Raw genomic sequence first — 25021 nt, forward strand, 5'->3', positions numbered from 1 at the left:
ACTCACTTCAGCCCAGTGCTGTTTCTTAGGCTGAGTCTAGGGTTAGGGTTAGGGTTGAGCCTAGGCTTAGGGTTATGAAAACTACACAGCCCAGAGATTCAGCACCACTGGCGATGCGAAATGCATTCCAAGTGTAGCGCGGCACTGCCCCAAACATGAAGCCTTCTCGTTTTCCCAATTGGAACTGGCCTCAGCCCAATGCTGCCCCTTAGGCAGAGCCTAGGGTTAGGGTTAGGGCTGAGCCTAGGGTTAGGGTTCAGAAAACCACACAGCCCAGAGCTCCAGGGACACTGACAAGGGAAAAGGCATGCCAAGTGAAGCGTAACACTGCCTGAGCCTTGCAGCCTTCGTCTTTTCCAACCAGGAACTTGCCTCAGCCCAGTGCTGCCTCTTAGGCTGAGCCTAGGCTTAGGGTTAGGGTTAGGGTTAGGGTTGAGCCTAGGGTTAGGATTCAGAAAACCGCCCAGCCCAGAGCTCCAGGGACACTGACAAGGGAAAAGGCATGCCAAGTGTAGCGCGGCACTGCCCCAAACATGAAGCCATCCGCTGTTCCTTTTTGGAACTCCCATCAGTCCAATGCTTTTTCTTATGCTGAAGCTAGGGTTAGGGTTGAGCCTAGGGTTAGGGTTCAGAAAACCACAGAGCCCAGAGCTCCAGGGACACTGACAATCATAAAGGCATGCCAAAGGAAGCGCAACACTGCCTGAGCCTTGCAGCCTTGGTCTTTTCAAACCTGGAACTTGCCTCAGCCCAGTGCTGCCTCTTAGGCTGAGCCTAGGCTTAGGGTTAGGGTTAGGGTTAGGGTTGAGCCTAGGGTTAGGATTCAGAAAACCGCCCAGCCCAGAGCTCCAGGGACACTGACAAGGGAAAAGGCATGCCAAGTGTAGCGCGGCACTGCCCCAAACATGAAGCCATCCGCTGTTCCTTTTTGGAACTCCCATCAGTCCAATGCTTTTCCTTATGCTGAAGCTAGGGTTAGGGCTGAGCCTAGGGTTAGGGTTCAGAAAACCACACAGCCCAGAGCTCCAGGGACGCTGACAAAGCTAAAGGCATGCCAAGTGCAGCACGGCACTGCCCCAAACATGCAGCCTTCGTGTTTTCTCAATTGGAACATGCGTCATCCTAATGCTGCCTCTTAGGCTGAGCCTAGGCTTAGGGTTAGGGTTAGGGTTGAGCCTAGGGTTAGTGTTCAGAAAACCGCCCAGCCCAGAGCTCCAGGGACACTGACAAGGGAAAAGGCATGCCAAGTGTAGCGCGGCACTGCCCCAAACATGAAGCCATCCGCTGTTCCTTTTTGGAACTCCCATCAGTCCAATGCTTTTTCTTATGCTGAAGCTAGGGTTAGGGTTGAGCCTAGGGTTAGGGTTCAGAAAACCACAGAGCCCAGAGCTCCAGGGACACTGACAATCATAAAGGCATGCCAAAGGAAGCACAACACTGCCTGAGCCTTGCAGCCTTCGTCTTTTCCCAACTGGTACTCACTTCAGCCCAGTGCTGTTTCTTAGGCTGAGTCTAGGGTTAGGGTTAGGGTTAGGGTTGAGCCTAGGCTTAGGGTTATGAAAACTACACAGCCCGGAGATTCAGCACCACTGGCGATGCGAAAGGCATTCCAAGCGTAGCGCGGCACTGCCCCAAACATGAAGAATTCTCGTTTTCCCAATTGGAACTGGCCTCAGCCCAATGCTGCCCCTTAGGCAGAGCCTAGGGTTAGGGTTAGGGCTGAGCCTAGGGTTAGGGTTCAGAAAACCACACAGCCCAGAGCTCCAGGGACACTGACAAGGGAAAAGGCATGCCAAGTGAAGCGTAACACTGCCTGAGCCTTGCAGCCTTCGTCTTTTCCAACCAGGAACTTGCCTCAGCCCAGTGCTGCCTATTAGGCTGAGCCTAGTCTTAGGGTTAGGGTTAGGGTTAGGGTTGAGCCTAGGGTTAGGATTCAGAAAACCGCCCAGCCCAGAGCTCCAGGGACACTGACAAGGGAAAAGGCATGCCAAGTGTAGCGCGGCACTGCCCCAAACATGAAGCCATCCGCTGTTCCTTTTTGGAACTCCCATCAGTCCAATGCTTTTTCTTATGCTGAAGCTAGGGTTAGGGCTGAGCCTAGGGTTAGGGTTCAGAAAACCACACAGCCCAGAGCTCCAGGGACGCTGACAAAGCTAAAGGCATGCCAAGTGCAGCACGGCACTAACCCAAACATGCAGCCTTCGTGTTTTCTCAATTGGAACATGCGTCATCCTAATGCTGCCTCTTAGGCTGAGCCTAGGCTTAGGGTTAGGGTTAGGGTTAGGGTTGAGCCTAGGGTTAGGGTTCAGAAAACCGCCCAGCCCAGAGCTCCAGGGACACTGACAAGGGAAAAGGCATGCCAAGTGTAGCGCGGCACTGCCCCAAACATGAAGCAATCCGCTGTTCCTTTTTGGAACTCCCATCAGTCCAATGCTTTTTCTTATGCTGAAGCTAGGGTTAGGGCTGAGCCTAGGGTTAGGGTTCAGAAAACCACAGAGCCCAGAGCTCCAGGGACACTGACAATCATAAAGGCATGCCAAAGGAAGCGCAACACTGCCTGAGCCTTGCAGCCTTCGTCTTTTCCCAACTGGTACTCTCTTCAGCCCAGTGCTGTTTCTTAGGCTGAGTCTAGGGTTAGGGTTAGGGTTGAGCCTAGGCTTAGGGTTATGAAAACTACACAGCCCAGAGATTCAGCACCACTGGCGATGTGAAATGCATTCCAAGTGTAGCGCGGCACTGCCCCAAACATGAAGCCTTCTCGTTTTCCCAATTGGAACTGGCCTCAGCCCAATGCTGCCCCTTACGCAGAGCCTAGGGTTAGGGTTAGGGCTGAGCCTAGGGTTAGGGTTCAGAAAACCACACAGCCCAGAGCTCCAGGGACACTGACAAGGGAAAAGGCATGCCAAGTGAAGCGTAACACTGCCTGAGCCTTGCAGCCTTCGTCTTTTCCAACCAGGAACTTGCCTCAGCCCAGTGCTGCCTCTTAGGCTGAGCCTAGGCTTAGGGTTAGGGTTAGGGTTAGGGTTGAGCCTAGGGTTAGGATTCAGAAAACCGCCCAGCCCAGAGCTCCAGGGACACTGACAAGGGAAAAGGCATGCCAAGTGTAGCACGGCACTGCCCCAAACATGAAGCCATCCGCTGTTCCTTTTTGGAACTCCCATCAGTCCAATGCTTTTTCTTATGCTGAAGCTAGGGTTAGGGTTGAGCCTCGGGTTAGGGTTCAGAAAACCACAGAGCCCAGAGCTCCAGGGACACTGACAATCATAAAGGCATGCCAAAGGAAGCGCAACACTGCCTGAGCCTTGCAGCCTTCGTCTTTTCAAACCTGGAACTTGCCTCAGCCCAGTGCTGCCTCTTAGGCTGAGCCTAGGCTTAGGGTTAGGGTTAGGGTTGAGCCTAGGGTTAGGGTTCAGAAAACCACAGAGCCCAGAGCTCCAGGGACACTGACAATCATAAAGGCATGCCAAAGGAAGCGCAACACTGCCTGAGCCTTGCAGCCTTCGTCTTTTCCCAACTGGTACTCACTTCAGCCCAGTGCTGTTTCTTAGGCTGAGTCTAGGGTTAGGGTTAGGGTTGAGCCTAGGCTTAGGGTTATGAAAACTACACAGCCCAGAGATTCAGCACCACTGGCGATGCGAAATGCATTCCAAGTGTAGCGCGGCACTGCCCCAAACATGAAGCCTTCTCGTTTTCCCAATTGGAACTGGCCTCAGCCCAATGCTGCCCCTTAGGCAGAGCCTAGGGTTAGGGTTAGGGCTGAGCCTAGGGTTAGGGTTCAGAAAACCACACAGCCCAGAGCTCCAGGGACACTGACAAGGGAAAAGGCATGCCAAGTGAAGCGTAACACTGCCTGAGCCTTGCAGCCTTCGTCTTTTCCAACCAGGAACTTGCCTCAGCCCAGTGCTGCCTCTTAGGCTGAGCCTAGGCTTAGGGTTAGGGTTAGGGTTAGGGTTGAGCCTAGGGTTAGGATTCAGAAAACCGCCCAGCCCAGAGCTCCAGGGACACTGACAAGGGAAAAGGCATGCCAAGTGTAGCGCGGCACTGCCCCAAACATGAAGCCATCCGCTGTTCCTTTTTGGAACTCCCATCAGTCCAATGCTTTTTCTTATGCTGAAGCTAGGGTTAGGGTTGAGCCTAGGGTTAGGGTTCAGAAAACCACAGAGCCCAGAGCTCCAGGGACACTGACAATCATAAAGGCATGCCAAAGGAAGCGCAACACTGCCTGAGCCTTGCAGCCTTGGTCTTTTCAAACCTGGAACTTGCCTCAGCCCAGTGCTGCCTCTTAGGCTGAGCCTAGGCTTAGGGTTAGGGTTAGGGTTAGGGTTGAGCCTAGGGTTAGGATTCAGAAAACCGCCCAGCCCAGAGCTCCAGGGACACTGACAAGGGAAAAGGCATGCCAAGTGTAGCGCGGCACTGCCCCAAACATGAAGCCATCCGCTGTTCCTTTTTGGAACTCCCATCAGTCCAATGCTTTTCCTTATGCTGAAGCTAGGGTTAGGGCTGAGCCTAGGGTTAGGGTTCAGAAAACCACACAGCCCAGAGCTCCAGGGACGCTGACAAAGCTAAAGGCATGCCAAGTGCAGCACGGCACTGCCCCAAACATGCAGCCTTCGTGTTTTCTCAATTGGAACATGCGTCATCCTAATGCTGCCTCTTAGGCTGAGCCTAGGCTTAGGGTTAGGGTTAGGGTTGAGCCTAGGGTTAGTGTTCAGAAAACCGCCCAGCCCAGAGCTCCAGGGACACTGACAAGGGAAAAGGCATGCCAAGTGTAGCGCGGCACTGCCCCAAACATGAAGCCATCCGCTGTTCCTTTTTGGAACTCCCATCAGTCCAATGCTTTTTCTTATGCTGAAGCTAGGGTTAGGGTTGAGCCTAGGGTTAGGGTTCAGAAAACCACAGAGCCCAGAGCTCCAGGGACACTGACAATCATAAAGGCATGCCAAAGGAAGCACAACACTGCCTGAGCCTTGCAGCCTTCGTCTTTTCCCAACTGGTACTCACTTCAGCCCAGTGCTGTTTCTTAGGCTGAGTCTAGGGTTAGGGTTAGGGTTAGGGTTGAGCCTAGGCTTAGGGTTATGAAAACTACACAGCCCGGAGATTCAGCACCACTGGCGATGCGAAAGGCATTCCAAGCGTAGCGCGGCACTGCCCCAAACATGAAGAATTCTCGTTTTCCCAATTGGAACTGGCCTCAGCCCAATGCTGCCCCTTAGGCAGAGCCTAGGGTTAGGGTTAGGGCTGAGCCTAGGGTTAGGGTTCAGAAAACCACACAGCCCAGAGCTCCAGGGACACTGACAAGGGAAAAGGCATGCCAAGTGAAGCGTAACACTGCCTGAGCCTTGCAGCCTTCGTCTTTTCCAACCAGGAACTTGCCTCAGCCCAGTGCTGCCTATTAGGCTGAGCCTAGGCTTAGGGTTAGGGTTAGGGTTAGGGTTGAGCCTAGGGTTAGGATTCAGAAAACCGCCCAGCCCAGAGCTCCAGGGACACTGACAAGGGAAAAGGCATGCCAAGTGTAGCGCGGCACTGCCCCAAACATGAAGCCATCCGCTGTTCCTTTTTGGAACTCCCATCAGTCCAATGCTTTTTCTTATGCTGAAGCTAGGGTTAGGGCTGAGCCTAGGGTTAGGGTTCAGAAAACCACACAGCCCAGAGCTCCAGGGACGCTGACAAAGCTAAAGGCATGCCAAGTGCAGCACGGCACTAACCCAAACATGCAGCCTTCGTGTTTTCTCAATTGGAACATGCGTCATCCTAATGCTGCCTCTTAGGCTGAGCCTAGGCTTAGGGTTAGGGTTAGGGTTAGGGTTGAGCCTAGGGTTAGGGTTCAGAAAACCGCCCAGCCCAGAGCTCCAGGGACACTGACAAGGGAAAAGGCATGCCAAGTGTAGCGCGGCACTGCCCCAAACATGAAGCAATCCGCTGTTCCTTTTTGGAACTCCCATCAGTCCAATGCTTTTTCTTATGCTGAAGCTAGGGTTAGGGTTGAGCCTAGGGTTAGGGTTCAGAAAACCACAGAGCCCAGAGCTCCAGGGACACTGACAATCATAAAGGCATGCCAAAGGAAGCGCAACACTGCCTGAGCCTTGCAGCCTTCGTCTTTTCCCAACTGGTACTCTCTTCAGCCCAGTGCTGTTTCTTAGGCTGAGTCTAGGGTTAGGGTTAGGGTTGAGCCTAGGCTTAGGGTTATGAAAACTACACAGCCCAGAGATTCAGCACCACTGGCGATGTGAAATGCATTCCAAGTGTAGCGCGGCACTGCCCCAAACATGAAGCCTTCTCGTTTTCCCAATTGGAACTGGCCTCAGCCCAATGCTGCCCCTTACGCAGAGCCTAGGGTTAGGGTTAGGGCTGAGCCTAGGGTTAGGGTTCAGAAAACCACACAGCCCAGAGCTCCAGGGACACTGACAAGGGAAAAGGCATGCCAAGTGAAGCGTAACACTGCCTGAGCCTTGCAGCCTTCGTCTTTTCCAACCAGGAACTTGCCTCAGCCCAGTGCTGCCTCTTAGGCTGAGCCTAGGCTTAGGGTTAGGGTTAGGGTTAGGGTTGAGCCTAGGGTTAGGATTCAGAAAACCGCCCAGCCCAGAGCTCCAGGGACACTGACAAGGGAAAAGGCATGCCAAGTGTAGCACGGCACTGCCCCAAACATGAAGCCATCCGCTGTTCCTTTTTGGAACTCCCATCAGTCCAATGCTTTTTCTTATGCTGAAGCTAGGGTTAGGGTTGAGCCTCGGGTTAGGGTTCAGAAAACCACAGAGCCCAGAGCTCCAGGGACACTGACAATCATAAAGGCATGCCAAAGGAAGCGCAACACTGCCTGAGCCTTGCAGCCTTCGTCTTTTCAAACCTGGAACTTGCCTCAGCCCAGTGCTGCCTCTTAGGCTGAGCCTAGGCTTAGGGTTAGGGTTAGGGTTGAGCCTAGGGTTAGGGTTCAGAAAACCACAGAGCCCAGAGCTCCAGGGACACTGACAATCATAAAGGCATGCCAAAGGAAGCGCAACACTGCCTGAGCCTTGCAGCCTTCGTCTTTTCCCAACTGGTACTCTCTTCAGCCCAGTGCTGTTTCTTAGGCTGAGTCTAGGGTTAGGGTTAGGGTTGAGCCTAGGCTTAGGGTTATGAAAACTACACAGCCCAGAGATTCAGCACCACTGGCGATGTGAAATGCATTCCAAGTGTAGCGCGGCACTGCCCCAAACATGAAGCCTTCTCGTTTTCCCAATTGGAACTGGCCTCAGCCCAATGCTGCCCCTTACGCAGAGCCTAGGGTTAGGGTTAGGGCTGAGCCTAGGGTTAGGGTTCAGAAAACCACACAGCCCAGAGCTCCAGGGACACTGACAAGGGAAAAGGCATGCCAAGTGAAGCGTAACACTGCCTGAGCCTTGCAGCCTTCGTCTTTTCCAACCAGGAACTTGCCTCAGCCCAGTGCTGCCTCTTAGGCTGAGCCTAGGCTTAGGGTTAGGGTTAGGGTTAGGGTTGAGCCTAGGGTTAGGATTCAGAAAACCGCCCAGCCCAGAGCTCCAGGGACACTGACAAGGGAAAAGGCATGCCAAGTGTAGCACGGCACTGCCCCAAACATGAAGCCATCCGCTGTTCCTTTTTGGAACTCCCATCAGTCCAATGCTTTTTCTTATGCTGAAGCTAGGGTTAGGGTTGAGCCTCGGGTTAGGGTTCAGAAAACCACAGAGCCCAGAGCTCCAGGGACACTGACAATCATAAAGGCATGCCAAAGGAAGCGCAACACTGCCTGAGCCTTGCAGCCTTCGTCTTTTCAAACCTGGAACTTGCCTCAGCCCAGTGCTGCCTCTTAGGCTGAGCCTAGGCTTAGGGTTAGGGTTAGGGTTGAGCCTAGGGTTAGGGTTCAGAAAACCACAGAGCCCAGAGCTCCAGGGACACTGACAATCATAAAGGCATGCCAAAGGAAGCGCAACACTGCCTGAGCCTTGCAGCCTTCGTCTTTTCCCAACTGGTACTCACTTCAGCCCAGTGCTGTTTCTTAGGCTGAGTCTAGGGTTAGGGTTAGGGTTGAGCCTAGGCTTAGGGTTATGAAAACTACACAGCCCAGAGATTCAGCACCACTGGCGATGCGAAATGCATTCCAAGTGTAGCGCGGCACTGCCCCAAACATGAAGCCTTCTCGTTTTCCCAATTGGAACTGGCCTCAGCCCAATGCTGCCCCTTAGGCAGAGCCTAGGGTTAGGGTTAGGGCTGAGCCTAGGGTTAGGGTTCAGAAAACCACACAGCCCAGAGCTCCAGGGACACTGACAAGGGAAAAGGCATGCCAAGTGAAGCGTAACACTGCCTGAGCCTTGCAGCCTTCGTCTTTTCCAACCAGGAACTTGCCTCAGCCCAGTGCTGCCTCTTAGGCTGAGCCTAGGCTTAGGGTTAGGGTTAGGGTTAGGGTTGAGCCTAGGGTTAGGATTCAGAAAACCGCCCAGCCCAGAGCTCCAGGGACACTGACAAGGGAAAAGGCATGCCAAGTGTAGCGCGGCACTGCCCCAAACATGAAGCCATCCGCTGTTCCTTTTTGGAACTCCCATCAGTCCAATGCTTTTTCTTATGCTGAAGCTAGGGTTAGGGTTGAGCCTAGGGTTAGGGTTCAGAAAACCACAGAGCCCAGAGCTCCAGGGACACTGACAATCATAAAGGCATGCCAAAGGAAGCGCAACACTGCCTGAGCCTTGCAGCCTTCGTCTTTTCAAACCTGGAACTTGCCTCAGCCCAGTGCTGCCTCTTAGGCTGAGCCTAGGCTTAGGGTTAGGGTTAGGGTTAGGGTTGAGCCTAGGGTGAGGATTCAGAAAACCGCCCAGCCCAGAGCTCCAGGGACACTGACAAGGGAAAAGGCATGCCAAGTGTAGCGCGGCACTGCCCCAAACATGAAGCCATCCGCTGTTCCTTTTTGGAACTCCCATCAGTCCAATGCTTTTTCTTATGCTGAAGCTAGGGTTAGGGTTGAGCCTAGGGTTAGGGTTCAGAAAACCACAGAGCCCAGAGCTCCAGGGACACTGACAATCATAAAGGCATGCCAAAGGAAGCGCAACACTGCCTGAGCCTTGCAGCCTTCGTCTTTTCCCAACTGGTACTCTCTTCAGCCCAGTGCTGTTTCTTAGGCTGAGTCTAGGGTTAGGGTTAGGGTTGAGCCTAGGCTTAGGGTTATGAAAACTACACAGCCCAGAGATTCAGCACCACTGGCGATGCGAAATGCATTCCAAGTGTAGCGCGGCACTGCCCCAAACATGAAGCCTTCTCGTTTTCCCAATTGGAACTGGCCTCAGCCCAATGCTGCCCCTTAGGCAGAGCCTAGGGTTAGGGTTAGGGCTGAGCCTAGGGTTAGGGTTCAGAAAACCACACAACCCAGAGCTCCAGGGACACTGACAAGGGAAAAGGCATGCCAAGTGAAGCGTAACACTGCCTGAGCCTTGCAGCCTTCGTCTTTTCCAACCAGGAACTTGCCTCAGCCCAGTGCTGCCTATTAGGCTGAGCCTAGGCTTAGGGTTAGGGTTAGGGTTGAGCCTAGGGTTAGGATTCAGAAAACCGCCCAGCCCAGAGCTCCAGGGACACTGACAAGGGAAAAGGCATGCCAAGTGTAGCGCGGCACTGCCCCAAACATGAAGCCATCCGCTGTTCCTTTTTGGAACTCCCATCAGTCCAATGCTTTTTCTTATGCTGAAGCTAGGGTTAGGGTTGAGCCTAGGGTTAGGGTTCAGAAAACCACACAGCCCAGAGCTCCAGGGACACTGACAATCATAAAGGCATGCCAAAGGAAGCGCAACACTGCCTGAGCCTTGCAGCCTTGGTCTTTTCAAACCTGGAACTTGCCTCAGCCCAGTGCTGCCTCTTAGGCTGAGCCTAGGCTTAGGGTTAGGGTTAGGGTTGAGCCTAGGGTTAGGGTTCAGAAAACCGCCCAGCCCAGAGCTCCAGGGACACTGACAAGGGAAAAGGCATGCCAAGTGTAGCGCGGCACTGCCCCAAACATGAAGCCATCCGCTGTTCCTTTTTGGAACTCCCATCAGTCCAATGCTTTTTCTTATGCTGAAGCTAGGGTTAGGGCTGAGCCTCGGGTTAGGGTTCAGAAAACCACACAGCCCAGAGCTCCAGGGACGCTGACAAAGCTAAAGGCATGCCAAGTGCAGCACGGCACTGCCCCAAACATGCAGCCTTCGTGATTTCTCAATTGGAACATGCGTCATCCTAATGCTGCCTCTTAGGCTGAGCCTAGGCTTAGGGTTAGGGTTAGGGTTGAGCCTAGGGTTAGGGTTCAGAAAACCGCCCAGCCCAGAGCTCCAGGGACACTGACAAGGGAAAAGGCATGCCAAGTGTAGCGCGGCACTGCCCCAAACATGAAGCCATCCGCTGTTCCTTTTTGGAACTCCCATCAGTCCAATGCTTTTTCTTATGCTGAAGCTAGGGTTAGGGTTGAGCCTAGGGTTAGGGTTCAGAAAACCACACAGCCCAGAGCTCCAGGGACACTGACAATCATAAAGGCATGCCAAAGGAAGCGCAACACTGCCTGAGCCTTGCAGCCTTGGTCTTTTCAAACCTGGAACTTGCCTCAGCCCAGTGCTGCCTCTTAGGCTGAGCCTAGGCTTAGGGTTAGGGTTAGGGTTGAGCCTAGGGTTAGGGTTCAGAAAACCGCCCAGCCCAGAGCTCCAGGGACACTGACAAGGGAAAAGGCATGCCAAGTGTAGCGCGGCACTGCCCCAAACATGAAGCCATCCGCTGTTCCTTTTTGGAACTCCCATCAGTCCAATGCTTTTTCTTATGCTGAAGCTAGGGTTAGGGTTGAGCCTCGGGTTAGGGTTCAGAAAACCACACAGCCCAGAGCTCCAGGGACGCTGACAAAGCTAAAGGCATGCCAAGTGCAGCACGGCACTGCCCCAAACATGCAGCCTTCGTGTTTTCTCAATTGGAACATGCGTCATCCTAATGCTGCCTCTTAGGCTGAGCCTAGGCTTAGGGTTAGGGTTAGGGTTGAGCCTAGGGTTAGGGTTCAGAAAACCGCCCAGCCCAGAGCTCCAGGGACACTGACAAGGGAAAAGGCATGCCAAGTGTAGCGCGGCACTGCCCCAAACATGAAGCCATCCGCTGTTCCTTTTTGGAACTCCCATCAGTCCAATGCTTTTTCTTATGCTGAAGCTAGGGTTAGGGTTGAGCCTAGGGTTAGGGTTCAGAAAACCACAGAGCCCAGAGCTCCAGGGACACTGACAATCATAAAGGCATGCCAAAGGAAGCGCAACACTGCCTGAGCCTTGCAGCCTTCGTCTTTTCAAACCTGGAACTTGCCTCAGCCCAGTGCTGCCTCTCAGGCTGAGCCTAGGCTTAGGGTTAGGGTTAGGGTTGAGCCTAGGGTTAGGGTTCAGAAAACCACAGAGCCCAGAGCTCCAGGGACACTGACAATCATAAAGGCATGCCAAAGGAAGCGCAACACTGCCTGAGCCTTGCAGCCTTCGTCTTTTCCCAACTGGTACTCACTTCAGCCCAGTGCTGTTTCTTAGGCTGAGTCTAGGGTTAGGGTTAGGGTTGAGCCTAGGCTTAGGGTTCTGAAAACTACACAGCCCAGAGATTCAGCACCACTGGCGATGCGAAATGCATTCCAAGTGTAGCGCGGCACTGCCCCAAACATGAAGCCTTCTCGTTTTCCCAATTGGAACTGGCCTCAGCCCAATGCTGCCCCTTAGGCAGAGCCTAGGGTTAGGGTTAGGGCTGAGCCTAGGGTTAGGGTTCAGAAAACCACACAGCCCAGAGCTCCAGGGACACTGACAAGGGAAAAGGCATGCCAAGTGAAGCGTAACACTGCCTGAGCCTTGCAGCCTTCGTCTTTTCCAACCAGGAACTTGCCTCAGCCCAGTGCTGCCTCTTAGGCTGAGCCTAGGCTTAGGGTTAGGGTTAGGGTTAGGGTTAGGGTTGAGCCTAGGGTTAGGATTCAGAAAACCGCCCAGCCCAGAGCTCCAGGGACACTGACAAGGGAAAAGGCATGCCAAGTGTAGCGCGGCACTGCCCCAAACATGAAGCCATCCGCTGTTCCTTTTTGGAACTCCCATCAGTCCAATGCTTTTTCTTATGCTGAAGCTAGGGTTAGGGTTGAGCCTAGGGTTAGGGTTCAGAAAACCACAGAGCCCAGAGCTCCAGGGACACTGACAAGGGAAAAGGCATGCCAAGTGAAGCGTAACACTGCCTGAGCCTTGCAGCCTTGGTCTTTTCAAACCTGGAACTTGCCTCAGCCCAGTGCTGCCTCTTAGGCTGAGCCTAGGCTTAGGGTTAGGGTTAGGGTTGAGCCTAGGGTTAGGATTCAGAAAACCGCCCAGCCCAGAGCTCCAGGGACACTGACAAGGGAAAAGGCATGCCAAGTGTAGCGCGGCACTGCCCCAAACATGAAGCCATCCGCTGTTCCTTTTTGGAACTCCCATCAGTCCAATGCTTTTTCTTATGCTGAAGCTAGGGTTAGGGTTGAGCCTAGGGTTAGGGTTCAGAAAACCACACAGCCCAGAGCTCCAGGGACACTGACAATCATAAAGGCATGCCAAAGGAAGCACAACACTGCCTGAGCCTTGCAGCCTTCGTCTTTTCCCAACTGGTACTCACTTCAGCCCAGTGCTGTTTCTTAGGCTGAGTCTAGGGTTAGGGTTAGGGTTAGGGTTGAGCCTAGGCTTAGGGTTATGAAAACTACACAGCCCAGAGATTCAGCACCACTGGCGATGCGAAATGCATTCCAAGTGTAGCGCGGCACTGCCCCAAACATGAAGCCTTCTCGTTTTCCCAATTGGAACTGGCCTCAGCCCAATGCTGCCCCTTAGGCAGAGCCTAGGGTTAGGGTTAGGGCTGAGCCTAGGGTTAGGGTTCAGAAAACCACACAGCCCAGAGCTCCAGGGACACTGACAAGGGAAAAGGCATGCCAAGTGAAGCGTAACACTGCCTGAGCCTTGCAGCCTTCGTCTTTTCCAACCAGGAACTTGCCTCAGCCCAGTGCTGCCTCTTAGGCTGAGCCTAGGCTTAGGGTTAGGGTTAGGGTTAGGGTTGAGCCTAGGGTTAGGATTCAGAAAACCGCCCAGCCCAGAGCTCCAGGGACACTGACAAGGGAAAAGGCATGCCAAGTGTAGCGCGGCACTGCCCCAAACATGAAGCCATCCGCTGTTCCTTTTTGGAACTCCCATCAGTCCAATGCTTTTTCTTATGCTGAAGCTAGGGTTAGGGTTGAGCCTAGGGTTAGGGTTCAGAAAACCACAGAGCCCAGAGCTCCAGGGACACTGACAATCATAAAGGCATGCCAAAGGAAGCGCAACACTGCCTGAGCCTTGCAGCCTTCGTCTTTTCAAACCTGGAACTTGCCTCAGCCCAGTGCTGCCTCTTAGGCTGAGCCTAGGCTTAGGGTTAGGGTTAGGGTTAGGGTTGAGCCTAGGGTGAGGATTCAGAAAACCGCCCAGCCCAGAGCTCCAGGGACACTGACAAGGGAAAAGGCATGCCAAGTGTAGCGCGGCACTGCCCCAAACATGAAGCCATCCGCTGTTCCTTTTTGGAACTCCCATCAGTCCAATGCTTTTTCTTATGCTGAAGCTAGGGTTAGGGTTGAGCCTAGGGTTAGGGTTCAGAAAACCACAGAGCCCAGAGCTCCAGGGACACTGACAATCATAAAGGCATGCCAAAGGAAGCGCAACACTGCCTGAGCCTTGCAGCCTTCGTCTTTTCCCAACTGGTACTCTCTTCAGCCCAGTGCTGTTTCTTAGGCTGAGTCTAGGGTTAGGGTTAGGGTTGAGCCTAGGCTTAGGGTTATGAAAACTACACAGCCCAGAGATTCAGCACCACTGGCGATGCGAAATGCATTCCAAGTGTAGCGCGGCACTGCCCCAAACATGAAGCCTTCTCGTTTTCCCAATTGGAACTGGCCTCAGCCCAATGCTGCCCCTTAGGCAGAGCCTAGGGTTAGGGTTAGGGCTGAGCCTAGGGTTAGGGTTCAGAAAACCACACAACCCAGAGCTCCAGGGACACTGACAAGGGAAAAGGCATGCCAAGTGAAGCGTAACACTGCCTGAGCCTTGCAGCCTTCGTCTTTTCCAACCAGGAACTTGCCTCAGCCCAGTGCTGCCTATTAGGCTGAGCCTAGGCTTAGGGTTAGGGTTAGGGTTGAGCCTAGGGTTAGGATTCAGAAAACCGCCCAGCCCAGAGCTCCAGGGACACTGACAAGGGAAAAGGCATGCCAAGTGTAGCGCGGCACTGCCCCAAACATGAAGCCATCCGCTGTTCCTTTTTGGAACTCCCATCAGTCCAATGCTTTTTCTTATGCTGAAGCTAGGGTTAGGGTTGAGCCTAGGGTTAGGGTTCAGAAAACCACACAGCCCAGAGCTCCAGGGACACTGACAATCATAAAGGCATGCCAAAGGAAGCGCAACACTGCCTGAGCCTTGCAGCCTTGGTCTTTTCAAACCTGGAACTTGCCTCAGCCCAGTGCTGCCTCTTAGGCTGAGCCTAGGCTTAGGGTTAGGGTTAGGGTTGAGCCTAGGGTTAGGGTTCAGAAAACCGCCCAGCCCAGAGCTCCAGGGACACTGACAAGGGAAAAGGCATGCCAAGTGTAGCGCGGCACTGCCCCAAACATGAAGCCATCCGCTGTTCCTTTTTGGAACTCCCATCAGTCCAATGCTTTTTCTTATGCTGAAGCTAGGGTTAGGGCTGAGCCTCGGGTTAGGGTTCAGAAAACCACACAGCCCAGAGCTCCAGGGACGCTGACAAAGCTAAAGGCATGCCAAGTGCAGCACGGCACTGCCCCAAACATGCAGCCTTCGTGATTTCTCAATTGGAACATGCGTCATCCTAATGCTGCCTCTTAGGCTGAGCCTAGGCTTAGGGTTAGGGTTAGGGTTGAGCCTAGGGTTAGGGTTCAGAAAACCGCCCAGCCCAGAGCTCCAGGGACACTGACAAGGGAAAAGGCATGCCAAGTGTAGCGCGGCACTGCCCCAAACATGAAGCCATCCGCTGTTCCTTTTTGGAACTCCCATCAGTCCAATGCTTTTTCTTATGCTGAAGCTAGGGTTAGGGTTGAGCCTAGGGTTAGGGTTCAGAAAACCACACAGCCCAGAGCTCCAGGGACACTGACAATCATAAAGGCATGCCAAAGGAAGCGCAACACTGCCTGAGCCTTGCAGCCTTGGTCTTTTCAAACCTGGAACTTGCCTCAGCCCAGTGCTGCCTCTTAGGCTGAGCCTAGGCTTAGGGTTAGGGTTAGGGTTGAGCCTAGGGTTAGGGTTCAGAAAACCGCCCAGCCCAGAGCTCCAGGGACACTGACAAGGGAAAAGGCATGCCAAGTGTAGCGCGGCACTGCCCCAAACATGAAGCCATCCGCTGTTCCTTTTTGGAACTCCCATCAGTCCAATGCTTTTTCTTATGCTGAAGCTAGGGTTAGGGTTGAGCCTCGGGTTAGGGTTCAGAAAACCACACAGCCCAGAGCTCCAGGGACGCTGACAAAGCTAAAGGCATGCCAAGTGCAGCACGGCACTGCCCCAAACATGCAGCCTTCGTGTTTTCTCAATTGGAACATGCGTCATCCTAATGCTGCCTCTTAGGCTGAGCCTAGGGTTAGGGTTAGGGTTAGGGTTGAGCCTAGGGTTAGGGTTCAGAAAACCGCCCAGCCCAGAGCTCCAGGGACACTGACAAGGGAAAAGGCATGCCAAGTGTAGCGCGGCACTGCCCCAAACATGAAGCCATCCGCTGTTCCTTTTTGGAACTCCCATCAGTCCAATGCTTTTTCTTATGCTGAAGCTAGGGTTAGGGTTGAGCCTAGGGTTAGGGTTCAGAAAACCACAGAGCCCAGAGCTCCAGGGACACTGACAATCATAAAGGCATGCCAAAGGAAGCGCAACACTGCCTGAGCCTTGCAGCCTTCGTCTTTTCAAACCTGGAACTTGCCTCAGCCCAGTGCTGCCTCTCAGGCTGAGCCTAGGCTTAGGGTTAGGGTTAGGGTTGAGCCTAGGGTTAGGGTTCAGAAAACCACAGAGCCCAGAGCTCCAGGGACACTGACAATCATAAAGGCATGCCAAAGGAAGCGCAACACTGCCTGAGCCTTGCAGCCTTCGTCTTTTCCCAACTGGTACTCACTTCAGCCCAGTGCTGTTTCTTAGGCTGAGTCTAGGGTTAGGGTTAGGGTTGAGCCTAGGCTTAGGGTTCTGAAAACTACACAGCCCAGAGATTCAGCACCACTGGCGATGCGAAATGCATTCCAAGTGTAGCGCGGCACTGCCCCAAACATGAAGCCTTCTCGTTTTCCCAATTGGAACTGGCCTCAGCCCAATGCTGCCCCTTAGGCAGAGCCTAGGGTTAGGGTTAGGGCTGAGCCTAGGGTTAGGGTTCAGAAAACCACACAGCCCAGAGCTCCAGGGACACTGACAAGGGAAAAGGCATGCCAAGTGAAGCGTAACACTGCCTGAGCCTTGCAGCCTTCGTCTTTTCCAACCAGGAACTTGCCTCAGCCCAGTGCTGCCTCTTAGGCTGAGCCTAGGCTTAGGGTTAGGGTTAGGGTTAGGGTTAGGGTTGAGCCTAGGGTTAGGATTCAGAAAACCGCCCAGCCCAGAGCTCCAGGGACACTGACAAGGGAAAAGGCATGCCAAGTGTAGCGCGGCACTGCCCCAAACATGAAGCCATCCGCTGTTCCTTTTTGGAACTCCCATCAGTCCAATGCTTTTTCTTATGCTGAAGCTAGGGTTAGGGTTGAGCCTAGGGTTAGGGTTCAGAAAACCACAGAGCCCAGAGCTCCAGGGACACTGACAAGGGAAAAGGCATGCCAAGTGAAGCGTAACACTGCCTGAGCCTTGCAGCCTTGGTCTTTTCAAACCTGGAACTTGCCTCAGCCCAGTGCTGCCTCTTAGGCTGAGCCTAGGCTTAGGGTTAGGGTTAGGGTTGAGCCTAGGGTTAGGATTCAGAAAACCGCCCAGCCCAGAGCTCCAGGGACACTGACAAGGGAAAAGGCATGCCAAGTGTAGCGCGGCACTGCCCCAAACATGAAGCCATCCGCTGTTCCTTTTTGGAACTCCCATCAGTCCAATGCTTTTTCTTATGCTGAAGCTAGGGTTAGGGTTGAGCCTAGGGTTAGGGTTCAGAAAACCACACAGCCCAGAGCTCCAGGGACACTGACAATCATAAAGGCATGCCAAAGGAAGCACAACACTGCCTGAGCCTTGCAGCCTTCGTCTTTTCCCAACTGGTACTCACTTCAGCCCAGTGCTGTTTCTTAGGCTGAGTCTAGGGTTAGGGTTAGGGTTAGGGTTGAGCCTAGGCTTAGGGTTATGAAAACTACACAGCCCGGAGATTCAGCACCACTGGCGATGCGAAAGGCATTCCAAGCGTAGCGCGGCACTGCCCCAAACATGAAGAATTCTAGTTTTCCCAATTGGAACTGGCCTCAGCCCAATGCTGCCCCTTAGGCAGAGCCTAGGGTTAGGGTTAGGGCTGAGCCTAGGGTTAGGGTTCAGAAAACCACACAGCCCAGAGCTCCAGGGACACTGACAAGGGAAAAGGCATGCCAAGTGAAGCGTAACACTGCCTGAGCCTTGCAGCCTTCGTCTTTTCCAACCAGGAACTTGCCTCAGCCCAGTGCTGCCTATTAGGCTGAGCCTAGCCTTAGGGTTAGGGTTAGGGTTAGGGTTGAGCCTAGGGTTAGGATTCAGAAAACCGCCCAGCCCAGAGCTCCAGGGACACTGACAAGGGAAAAGGCATGCCAAGTGTAGCGCGGCACTGCCCCAAACATGAAGCCATCCGCTGTTCCTTTTTGGAACTCCCATCAGTCCAATGCTTTTTCTTATGCTGAAGCTAGGGTTAGGGCTGAGCCTAGGGTTAGGGTTCAGAAAACCACACAGCCCAGAGCTCCAGGGACGCTGACAAAGCTAAAGGCATGCCAAGTGCAGCACGGCACTAACCCAAACATGCAGCCTTCGTGTTTTCTCAATTGGAACATGCGTCATCCTAATGCTGCCTCTTAGGCTGAGCCTAGGCTTAGGGTTAGGGTTAGGGTTAGGGTTGAGCCTAGGGTTAGGGTTCAGAAAACCGCCCAGCCCAGAGCTCCAGGGACACTGACAAGGGAAAAGGCATGCCAAGTGTAGCGCGGCACTGCCCCAAACATGAAGCCATCCGCTGTTCCTTTTTGGAACTCCCATCAGTCCAATGCTTTTTCTTATGCTGAAGCTAGGGTTAGGGTTGAGCCTAGGGTTAGGGTTCAGAAAACCACACAGCCCAGAGCTCCAGGGACACTGACAATCATAAAGGCATGCCAAAGGAAGCGCAACACTGCCTGAGCCTTGCAGCCTTCGTCTTTTCCCAACTGGTACTCTCTTCAGCCCAGTGCTGTTTCTTAGGCTGAGTCTAGGGTTAGGGTTAGGGTTGAGCCTAGGCTTAGGGTTATGAAAACTACACAGCCCAGAGATTCAGCACCACTGGCGATGTGAAATGCATTCCAAGTGTAGCGCGGCACTGCCCCAAACATGAAGCCTTCTCGTTTTCCCAATTGGAACTGGCCTCAGCCCAATGCTGCCCCTTAGGCAGAGCCTAGGGTTAGGGTTAGGGCTGAGCCTAGGGTTAGGGTTCAGAAAACCACACAGCCCAGAGCTCCAGGGACACTGACAAGGGAAAAGGCATGCCAAGTGAAGCGTAACACTGCCTGAGCCTTGCAGCCTTCGTCTTTTCCAACCAGGAACTTGCCTCAGCCCAGTGCTGCCTCTTAGGCTGAGCCTAGGCTTAGGGTTAGGGTTAGGGTTAGGGTTGAGCCTAGGGTTAGGATTCAGAAAACCGCCCAGCCCAGAGCTCCAGGGACACTGACAAGGGAAAAGGCATGCCAAGTGTAGCGCGGCACTGCCCCAAACATGAAGCCATCCGCTGTTCCTTTTTGGAACTCCCATCAGTCCAATGCTTTTTCTTATGCTGAAGCTAGGGTTAGGGTTGAGCCTAGGGTTAGGGTTCAGAAAACCACACAGCCCAGAGCTCCAGGGACACTGACAATCATAAAGGCATGCCAAAGGAAGCGCAACACTGCCTGAGCCTTGCAGCCTTGGTCTTTTCAAACCTGGAACTTGCCTCAGCCCAGTGCTGCCTCTTAGGCTGAGCCTAGGCTTAGGGTTAGGGTTAGGGTTGAGCCTAGGGTTAGGGTTCAGAAAACCGCCCAGCCCAGAGCTCCAGGGACACTGACAAGGGAAAAGGCATGCCAAGTGTAGCGCGGCACTGCCCCAAACATGAAGCCATCCGCTGTTCCTTTTTGGAACTCCCATCAGTCCAATGCTTTTTCTTATGCTGAAGCTAGGGTTAGGGTTGAGCCTAGGGTTAGGGTTCAGAAAACCACACAGCCCAGAGCTCCAGGGACACTGACAATCATAAAGGCATGCCAAAGGAAGCACAACACTGCCTGAGCCTTGCAGCCTTCGTCTTTTCCCAACTGGTACTCACTTCAGCCCAGTGCTGTTTCTTAGGCTGAGTCTAGGGTTAGGGTTAGGGTTAGGGTTGAGCCTAGGCTTAGGGTTATGAAAACTACACAGCCCGGAGATTCAGCACCACTGGCGATGCGAAAGGCATTCCAAGCGTAGCGCGGCACTGCCCCAAACATGAAGAATTCTCGTTTTCCCAATTGGAACTGGCCTCAGCCCAATGTTGCCCCTTAGGCAGAGCCTAGGGTTAGGGTTAGGGCTGAGCCTAGGGTTAGGGTTCAGAAAACCACACAGCCCAGAGCTCCAGGGACACTGACAAGGGAAAAGGCATGCCAAGTGAAGCGTAACACTGCCTGAGCCTTGCAGCCTTCGTCTATTCCAACCAGGAACTTGCCTCAGCCCAGTGCTGCCTATTAGGCTGAGCCTAGGCTTAGGGTTAGGGTTAGGGTTAGGGTTGAGCCTAGGGTTAGGATTCAGAAAACCGCCCAGCCCAGAGCTCCAGGGACACTGACAAGGGAAAAGGCATGCCAAGTGTAGCGCGGCACTGCCCCAAACATGAAGCCATCCGCTGTTCCTTTTTGGAACTCCCATCAGTCCAATGCTTTTTCTTATGCTGAAGCTAGGGTTAGGGCTGAGCCTCGGGTTAGGGTTCAGAAAACCACACAGCCCAGAGCTCCAGGGACGCTGACAAAGCTAAAGGCATGCCAAGTGCAGCACGGCACTGCCCCAAACATGCAGCCTTCGTGTTTTCTCAATTGGAACATGCGTCATCCTAATGCTGCCTCTTAGGCTGAGCCTAGGGTTAGGGTTAGGGTTAGGGTTGAGCCTAGGGTTAGGGTTCAGAAAACCGCCCAGCCCAGAGCTCCAGGGACACTGACAAGGGAAAAGGCATGCCAAGTGTAGCGCGGCACTGCCCCAAACATGAAGCCATCCGCTGTTCCTTTTTGGAACTCCCATCAGTCCAATGCTTTTTCTTATGCTGAAGCTAGGGTTAGGGTTGAGCCTCGGGTTAGGGTTCAGAAAACCACAGAGCCCAGAGCTCCAGGGACACTGACAATCATAAAGGCATGCCAAAGGAAGCGCAACACTGCCTGAGCCTTGCAGCCTTCGTCTTTTCAAACCTGGAACTTGCCTCAGCCCAGTGCTGCCTCTTAGGCTGAGCCTAGGCTTAGGGTTAGGGTTAGGGTTGAGCCTAGGGTTAGGGTTCAGAAAACCACAGAGCCCAGAGCTCCAGGGACACTGACAATCATAAAGGCATGCCAAAGGAAGCGCAACACTGCCTGAGCCTTGCAGCCTTCGTCTTTTCCCAACTGGTACTCACTTCAGCCCAGTGCTGTTTCTTAGGCTGAGTCTAGGGTTAGGGTTAGGGTTGAGCCTAGGCTTAGGGTTATGAAAACTACACAGCCCAGAGATTCAGCACCACTGGCGATGCGAAATGCATTCCAAGTGTAGCGCGGCACTGCCCCAAACATGAAGCCTTCTCGTTTTCCCAATTGGAACTGGCCTCAGCCCAATGCTGCCCCTTAGGCAGAGCCTAGGGTTAGGGTTAGGGCTGAGCCTAGGGTTAGGGTTCAGAAAACCACACAGCCCAGAGCTCCAGGGATACTGACAAGGGAAAAGGCATGCCAAGTGAAGCGTAACACTGCCTGAGCCTTGCAGCCTTCGTCTTTTCCAACCAGGAACTTGCCTTAGCCCAGTGCTGCCTATTAGGCTGAGCCTAGGCTTAGGGTTAGGGTTAGGGTTAGGGTTGAGCCTAGGGTTAGGATTCAGAAAACCGCCCAGCCCAGAGCTCCAGGGACACTGACAAGGGAAAAGGCATGCCAAGTGTAGCGCGGCACTGCCCCAAACATGAAGCCATCCGCTGTTCCTTTTTGGAACTCCCATCAGTCCAATGCTTTTTCTTATGCTGAAGCTAGGGTTAGGGTTGAGCCTAGGGTTAGGGTTCAGAAAACCACAGAGCCCAGAGCTCCAGGGACACTGACAATCATAAAGGCATGCCAAAGGAAGCGCAACACTGCCTGAGCCTTGCAGCCTTGGTCTTTTCAAACCTGGAACTTGCCTCAGCCCAGTGCTGCCTCTTAGGCTGAGCCTAGGCTTAGGGTTAGGGTTAGGGTTGAGCCTAGGGTTAGGGTTCAGAAAACCGCCCAGCCCAGAGCTCCAGGGACACTGACAAGGGAAAAGGCATGCCAAGTGTAGCGCGGCACTGCCCCAAACATGAAGCCATCCGCTGTTCCTTTTTGGAACTCCCATCAGTCCAATGCTTTTTCTTATGCTGAAGCTAGGGTTAGGGTTGAGCCTAGGGTTAGGGTTCAGAAAACCACACAGCCCAGAGCTCCAGGGACACTGACAATCATAAAGGCATGCCAAAGGAAGCACAACACTGCCTGAGCCTTGCAGCCTTCGTCTTTTCCCAACTGGTACTCACTTCAGCCCAGTGCTGTTTCTTAGGCTGAGTCTAGGGTTAGGGTTAGGGTTAGGGTTGAGCCTAGGCTTAGGGTTATGAAAACTACACAGCCCGGAGATTCAGCACCACTGGCGATGCGAAAGGCATTCCAAGCGTAGCGCGGCACTGCCCCAAACATGAAGAATTCTAGTTTTCCCAATTGGAACTGGCCTCAGCCCAATGCTGCCCCTTAGGCAGAGCCTAGGGTTAGGGTTAGGGCTGAGCCTAGGGTTAGGGTTCAGAAAACCACACAGCCCAGAGCTCCAGGGACACTGACAAGGGAAAAGGCATGCCAAGTGAAGCGTAACACTGCCTGAGCCTTGCAGCCTTCGTCTTTTCCAACCAGGAACTTGCCTCAGCCCAGTGCTGCCTATTAGGCTGAGCCTAGGCTTAGGGTTAGGGTTAGGGTTAGGGTTGAGCCTAGGGTTAGGATTCAGAAAACCGCCCAGCCCAGAGCTCCAGGGACACTGACAAGGGAAAAGGCATGCCAAGTGTAGCGCGGCACTGCCCCAAACATGAAGCCATCCGCTGTTCCTTTTTGGAACTCCCATCAGTCCAATGCTTTTTCTTATGCTGAAGCTAGGGTTAGGGCTGACCCTAGGGTTAGGGTTCAGAAAACCACACAGCCCAGAGCTCCAGGGACGCTGACAAAGCTAAAGGCATGCCAAGTGCAGCACGGCACTGCCCCAAACATGCAGCCTTCGTGTTTTCTCAATTGGAACATGCGTCATCCTAATGCTGCCTCTTAGGCTGAGCCTAGGCTTAGGGTTAGGGTTAGGGTTAGGGTTGAGCCTAGGGTTAGGGTTCAGAAAACCGCCCAGCCCAGAGCTCCAGGGACACTGACAAGGGAAAAGGCATGCCAAGTGTAGCGCAGCACTGCCCCAAACATGAAGCCATCCGCTGTTCCTTTTTGGAACTCCCATCAGTCCAATGCTTTTTCTTATGCTGAAGCTAGGGTTAGGGTTGAGCCTAGGGTTAGGGTTCAGAAAACCACAGAGCCCAGAGCTCCAGGGACACTGACAATCATAAAGGCATGCCAAAGGAAGCGCAACACTGCCTGAGCCTTGCAGCCTTCGTCTTTTCCCAACTGGTACTCACTTCAGCCCAGTGCTGTTTCTTAGGCTGAGTCTAGGGTTAGGGTTAGGGTTGAGCCTAGGCTTAGGGTTATGAAAACTACACAGCCCAGAGATTCAGCACCACTGGCGATGCGAAATGCATTCCAAGTGTAGCGCGGCACTGCCCCAAACATGAAGCCTTCTCGTTTTCCCAATTGGAACTGGCCTCAGCCCAATGCTGCCCCTTAGGCAGAGCCTAGGGTTAGGGTTAGGGCTGAGCCTAGGGTTAGGGTTCAGAAAACCACACAGCCCAGAGCTCCAGGGATACTGACAAGGGAAAAGGCATGCCAAGTGAAGCGTAACACTGCCTGAGCCTTGCAGCCTTCGTCTATTCCAACCAGGAACTTGCCTCAGCCCAGTGCTGCCTATTAGGCTGAGCCTAGCCTTAGGGTTAGGGTTAGGGTTAGGGTTGAGCCTAGGGTTAGGATTCAGAAAACCGCCCAGCCCAGAGCTCCAGGGACACTGACAAGGGAAAAGGCATGCCAAGTGTAGCGCGGCACTGCCCCAAACATGAAGCCATCCGCTGTTCCTTTTTGGAACTCCCATCAGTCCAATGCTTTTTCTTATGCTGAAGCTAGGGTTAGGGTTGAGCCTAGGGTTAGGGTTCAGAAAACCACAGAGCCCAGAGCTCCAGGGACACTGACAATCATAAAGGCATGCCAAAGGAAGCGCAACACTGCCTGAGCCTTGCAGCCTTGGTCTTTTCAAACCTGGAACTTGCCTCAGCCCAGTGCTGCCTCTTAGGCTGAGCCTAGGCTTAGGGTTAGGGTTAGGGTTAGGGTTGAGCCTAGGGTTAGGATTCAGAAAACCGCCCAGCCCAGAGCTCCAGGGACACTGACAAGGGAAAAGGCATGCCAAGTGTAGCGCGGCACTGCCCCAAACATGAAGCCATCCGCTGTTCCTTTTTGGAACTCCCATCAGTCCAATGCTTTTCCTTATGCTGAAGCTAGGGTTAGGGCTGAGCCTAGGGTTAGGGTTCAGAAAACCATACAGCCCAGAGCTCCAGGGACGCTGACAAAGCTAAAGGCATGCCAAGTGCAGCACGGCACTGCCCCAAACATGCAGCCTTCGTGTTTTCTCAATTGGAACATGCGTCATCCTAATGCTGCCTCTTAGGCTGAGCCTAGGCTTAGGGTTAGGGTTAGGGTTGAGCCTAGGGTTAGGGTTCAGAAAACCGCCCAGCCCAGAGCTCCAGGGACACTGACAAGGGAAAAGGCATGCCAAGTGTAGCGCGGCACTGCCCCAAACATGAAGCCATCCGCTGTTCCTTTTTGGAACTCCCATCAGTCCAATGCTTTTTCTTATGCTGAAGCTAGGGTTAGGGTTGAGCCTAGGGTTAGGGTTCAGAAAACCGCCCAGCCCAGAGCTCCAGGGACACTGACAAGGGAAAAGGCATGCCAAGTGTAGCGCGGCACTGCCCCAAACATGAAGCCATCCGCTGTTCCTTTTTGGAACTCCCATCAGTCCAATGCTTTTTCTTATGCTGAAGCTAGGGTTAGGGTTGAGCCTCGGGTTAGGGTTCAGAAAACCACAGAGCCCAGAGCTCCAGGGACACTGACAATCATAAAGGCATGCCAAAGGAAGCGCAACACTGCCTGAGCCTTGCAGCCTTCGTCATTTCAAACCTGGAACTTGCCTCAGCCCAGTGCTGCCTCTTAGGCTGAGCCTAGGCTTAGGGTTAGGGTTAGGGTTGAGCCTAGGGTTAGGGTTCAGAAAACCGCCCAGCCCAGAGCTCCAGGGACACTGACAAGGGAAAAGGCATGCCAAGTGTAGCGCGGCACTGCCCCAAACATGAAGCCATCCGCTGTTCCTTTTTGGAACTCCCATCAGTCCAATGCTTTTTCTTATGCTGAAGCTAGGGTTAGGGTTGAGCCTAGGGTTAGGGTTCAGAAAACCACACAGCCCAGAGCTCCAGGGACACTGACAATCATAAAGGCATGCCAAAGGAAGCACAACACTGCCTGAGCCTTGCAGCCTTCGTCTTTTCCCAACTGGTACTCACTTCAGCCCAGTGCTGTTTCTTAGGCTGAGTCTAGGGTTAGGGTTAGGGTTAGGGTTGAGCCTAGGCTTAGGGTTAT

Source organism: Aphelocoma coerulescens, chromosome 1, assembly GCF_041296385.1.
Source record: "Aphelocoma coerulescens isolate FSJ_1873_10779 chromosome 1, UR_Acoe_1.0, whole genome shotgun sequence".
Lineage (NCBI taxonomy): Eukaryota > Metazoa > Chordata > Aves > Passeriformes > Corvidae > Aphelocoma > Aphelocoma coerulescens.